We start from the raw sequence: 6000 nt of genomic DNA on the forward strand, positions 1-6000 counted from the left end.
GGGGCCTCAACTGTTTACCATATGCATAGACGATCTGGAGGAGGGGACCGAGTGTAGGGTAACAAAGTTTGCTGATCACACAAAGACGAGTGGAAAAGCGAATTGTGTGGAGGATGTGGAAAGTCTGCAGAGGGATCTGGATAGGCTGAGTGAGTGGGCAAGGATTTGGCAGATGGCAAGTGTGAGGTTATCCACTTTGGAAGGAATAATAGTAAAATGGACTATTATTTTAATGGTGAAAAATTACAACATGCTACGGTGCAGAGGGACCTGGGGGTCCTTGTGCATGAATCGCAAAAACCCAGCCTGTAGGTGCAGCAGGTGATCAAGAAGGCGAATGGGATGTTAGCCTTTATAGTGAGGGGGATAGAATATAAAAGTAGGGAGGTCTTGCTGTAATTGTACAAGGTGAGGCTGCAAATACAGTATTGTGTGCAATTTTGGTCCCTGTATTTGCGAAAGGTTATATTGGGTTTGGAGGGAGTACAGACAAGGTTCACCAGTTTGAAACCGGAGATGAGGGGGTTAGCTTATGAGCAGAGATTGAGTAGATTGGACCTGTATTCGTTGGAGTTTAGAAGGCTGAGGGGTGATCTTATAGAGACATATAAGATAATGAAGGGGCGAGATAGGGTAGAGGCAAAGAGGTTCCTTCCACGTAGAAAGGAAACAAGAACTAGAGGACACAGCCTCAAAATAAGGGGGAGTCGGTTTGGAACAGAGTTGAGGAGGGACTTCTTCTCTCAGAGGGTAATGAATCTCTGGAATTCTCTGCCCATTGAAGCAGTGGAGGCCACCTCGTTAGATATGTTTAAGTCACATTTCTGATCAATAAGGGAATTAAGGGTTACGGGGAGCAGGTGGGTAAGTGGAACTGAACCACTATCAGATCAGCCATGATCTTATTGAATGGCGGGGCAGGCTCGAGGGGCTGGATGGCCCACTCCTGCTCCTATTTCTTATGTTCTTATATTAGATGTTGAATTAACATGTGTATAATTTCAGGCTATCTGTCACTCCCCTGTCTCTAACACAACTAAAAATAAAATACTGCTGAAGCTGGAATCTGAAACAAAAAACAGAACATTCTGGAAAATCTAAGCAATTCTGAGAGTGTCTGTGAAGGGAGAATGGAGTCAGAAGTCTGACACCAGGTTTAAGTCCAACCAATTTTCTTTCCAATTTATTTAAGGGAGAGTGGATGCAACGCTGTGAGTCTCCGTGACCCTTCATCAGCGCTCGGAGAATTCCCACCATCCTTTGTTTTTCTCAGGGAAAGTTTTGTTGATTTTGTCAATTCCAAGTCTGCAGAGCGTTCCCCAAACTGCACACACACACACACACACACACACATACTCACACACACAGACACACACACACACACAGACACACACACACACACACACAGACACACACACACGCACACACACACACACACACACACACACAGACACACACACAGACACACACACACACACACACACACACGCAGACACACAGACACACACACACACAGACACAGACACAGACACAGACACACACACACACACACACAGACACACACACAGACACACACACACACACACAGACACACAGACACACACACACACAGACACACACACGCACACAGACACAGACACACACACACACACACACAGACACACACACACACACACACACACAGACACACACAGACACACACACACACAGACACACACACACACACACACGCACACAGACACAGACACACACACACACACACACACACACACAGACACACACACACACACACACAGACACACACACACACACACACACACACACAGACACACAGACACACACACACACAGACACACACACGCACACAGACACAGACACACACAGACACACACACTCACACACACACACACACACACACACAGACACACACACACACAGACACACACACACACAGACACACACACGCACACAGACACAGACACACACAGACACACACACACACACACACACACACAGAACACTACAGCACAAAGAGGCCCTTCGGCCCACAAGCTGTGCCGATCATATCCATCCCTTCCAGGCCATAGAACTATCTATAACTCCCAATCCCATTAAATCCCAGAGACTCATCCAGAAGTCTTTTAAAAGACCCCAGCGAGTTTGCCTTTACCACCACCGACGGCAGCCGATTCCACTCAGTCACCACCCTCTGAGTGAAAAACTTACCCCTAACATCTCCTCTGTACCTGCTCCCCAGCACCTTAAACCTGTGTCCTCTCGTAGTGACCATTTCAGCCCTGGGAAATAGCCTCTGAGAATCCACCCTATCTACACCTCTCAACATCTTATAAACCTCTATCAGGTCGCCTCACATCCTTCGTCTCTCCAGGGAGAAGAGACCGAGCTCCCTCAACCTATCCTCATAAGGCATGCCTCCCAATCCAGGCAACATCCTTGTAAATCTCCTCTGCACCCTCTCAATAGCTTCCACATCCTTCCTGTAGTGAGGCGACCAGAACTGTGCACAGTACTCAGTGCTGTGCCGGCGACACAGTCTGTTTTGTCCCTTATTCAGTGAACAAAGATTTGTGAATAGACCTCTTGTTAATGAAGCAATATTTATTTACAAACAATTAATAATTACCCCCCCCCCCAATCAATAGATACATGACAGCGCAGAGTCACTGAGCAGAGACTGATAGCCAAGTTCTGCACACATGAGGACGGCCTCAACCGGGTTCTTGGGTTCATGTCACATTATCTGTAATACCCATGATTTGCCTGAACTTGCAACATCTCACATACTGTCCTGTCTGGAGACAATACACATCTCTTTAACCTGTGCTTAATGCTATCTCCACTCACATTGTCTGCACCTTTAGGACTTGAATAGCAGAGTAGCTGTAAAGACTCACATTCTAATCAGTATTCTGTAAACTGTGTGTGCCTTTATATGCCCCGTTTCTGATCAAAACTTTCCACACTCCTGATGAAGGAACAGCGTTCCGAAAGCTTGTGGGTTTACGATCAAATAAACTTGTTGGACTTTAACCTGGTGTTGTGAAACTTTTTACTGTGTTTACCCAAGTCCAACACCGGCATCTCCACATCATTTCATCCATGTATGCAGTTGCTTAGAAATGAGGCCCATTTTGAAATCAGACCCGGCAATTTCTATAATGAGCATTTCCAGGTAAATATTTAAATACGCCAGTGTCAAACGCAACTCGGCCATTCATGCATCAAAACGGAATGTTTTTCAGAATTATCAGTCACTTGATGTCGAATTGTTTCTGGATAGGAAGGGAGTCATTGAAATGTTATGAACAAGGATTTGCAATTTGACCATGCCGCCTTTGATCATTTCATTGTGAATATTCTATGGTATTTAGCAGGCTTTGCTGTTGCTTCACTGCGTGCAATTAATTCCAGAAATCTCAGGATGAATTAACACAGCAAAATGCTTCCATAGTCTGTGCCGATAAAGCTTGATGTCTAATATCTGGATTTATTTCTGCTCCTTAAAGTTAACGTGATGACAATTCGAATACTCTCTCAGGAAAGATGTGGTCTCTCCAAATGTGTAACACACTACCTGGTTTCGATGGCAGCTGCTGATCTACTGGTCGTTATTTTTGATGTGATATTGAGACAAATTCCAATTGTTTATTGGGAGGATTTCCAATTCCTCTGGGACATGGATGTGTGTAATATCCACGCTGTGCTCCTTTATGCAGCTACTGACTGTTCTGTTTGGTTCACTGTCACTTTCACCTTTGATCGACTTGTGACAATTTGTTGCCCCATGCTGAAAAGTAAATTTTGCACCGACAAAATGGCGAAAGTTGTCCTGGGATCAATCACTGCTCTGAGCTGTTGTAAGAACATTTTTTGGTATTTTATGCTGTCAAATTTGTATAGGTTGGTGAACGACCCATGGTTTTGCAGTGTTTCTTTCTTTGTCATGGATTCTCCTGTCTGGATCGCCGTTGAACTCAGCCATCATATTCTAAACCCCTGTGTCCCATTTGTTCTGATTCTGTTGTTCAATATTTACACTGTCAGGCACATTTTAGTGAGCAGCAGGTCTCGCACGAGACTCCGAGCTCCCAACAATGGGAAAGGTACAAAAGACCCAGAGATGCAGAATCGAAGGAAATCTATTATTTTACTCTTTGCTATCTCAGTGAATTTTATCATATTATGGGCAACGATAATGGTATACTCTGTATGGAGGCGGATGTATTATTTGGGGTATTGTGCTGTTTGGATGAGGGATTCTGTTCAGGATTTCGGCTTCATCCTACAGCTCATGAGTTGCTGCACAAATACTTATATATACGCTGTGACCCAGAGGAAGTTCAGAGAGCAGTTGAAGAATGTGCTTAAATGTCCCTTTGCGCTCGTTGTGCAATTATTTCAATGATGCTCATAACAGGCAAAGAATAATTCATAGAATCCTTGATTTAATTGCACATTTCCCAATGTGACAGGGCCAAGTGTGACAGTGAAAGTTGTGCCCTGTTGATGTGTTTATTGATTGTAGAGAATTAAACCCGAATATGGGGAAAGGAAGGAAGACCCTGTTGCTATGGTGGTGGTGAACATTTTTTGACAATGTAGGAGAAGCCTCTCTAAACGGTGGTAATAAACGCTGCAGGAAACTCGCAGTGGGATCTGAATAGAATTAGGATTTGGTGCAACGCTGAAACTTCTCAGTCAGTTATTCACAAAAGAAGCAGCAAATTTAACCTTTGAAGATTGAATACAGATGGATAGCCCTCTGTCTCCTCCACCTCCACCAGCACCATGGACCTCCCAGAAACCAATACCAGGAACAGGATGCAATGGTGGTAATTATAGAAGGAAATGGATTCATCCATTCGGAGCATGTGTGGAATGGATGATTCAGCATATATACCAATTGATGAGATTAGAATGCTGCAGAGAATAAGAGCAGGTGATAGATAAACAAGCAATTCGCGAGCGGATGGGATAGAACAAAATCACAGTGGGAGAATGTGTGTGTTATAACTGGCAGAGATGGAGTGAGAAAACCGTTACACTGGTGAGGTGAGTGATAGAGCAGATAAACAATGCGGGTATCAGTATATGTGGAATTAATGGAGGATTTAGTCACATTGGAATTTCGGGATCTGTGCAACAGGCACTGGGGGAGTGTTTGTGATTGATGACATGCAGAGAGGATATGTGGTGATGGATCTGGTAGAGCAGAGGAGCGAGTGAGATATCACCCTCTATCCAATAGAGGTGAATGTATACCGTGAACAGAAGGGAAGTTGTTGGGTTGTAAGTTTGCTGCTCCATCATGTAATGGATCAAAGTCAATAATATTTGGGAAGATATAATATTTATTACGAAATCATGAACATGTACTTTTTGATCCCTGTGTGTTGGTCAGAATCTCGATTTTTATTTCTTCAGTTTCTTTCATTTTCAAAGTTATACCAATAAGTTCATTGGTTTGTTAAGCTATGGGGGGATTGTGTTCCCAGGAGCAGGGAACAGTTTTATCACTCTGCAGAAGGACAGGAAAAGAGCTTGCATATTGCACATCATAAATTAATAAACCAAAATTTCACAAACCATGGGAGTGGTATAGAAGGAAGTATCTGAAGACCTTCTAAAGATTTGATTCCATAAACTGAAATCTTTAAGGGGTAATTTTCAAAGTACTAATTCCTGGAAGGAGGTGCTGTTCTGCTTTAAATATCACTTCTTCTTTATTGTAATAAATCTTTAACTCGAATAAATAACCATCAACTTTCATTTCAAAAGTTTTATACCTGAGTTTCTGAAAAAAACCTCAACAAACAAATTGCATCATCGTTCTGTTCCCAGTATCCATTCGGGATTTGAAGAGCCTGGACTGAGCAACTGGTATCGCATCAAATAACTGCCGGCTCTTTGTGGAATTTAAAACAGGAATTTTTTGATGGCCTTGAGAATGGTAAATTCAAAGGGAGGGAGTGTGGGGAG

This window comes from Carcharhinus amblyrhynchos, chromosome 32, assembly GCF_965287045.1.
Source record: "Carcharhinus amblyrhynchos chromosome 32, sCarAmb.v2.hapA, whole genome shotgun sequence".
Taxonomy (NCBI): Eukaryota; Metazoa; Chordata; class Chondrichthyes; order Carcharhiniformes; family Carcharhinidae; genus Carcharhinus; species Carcharhinus amblyrhynchos.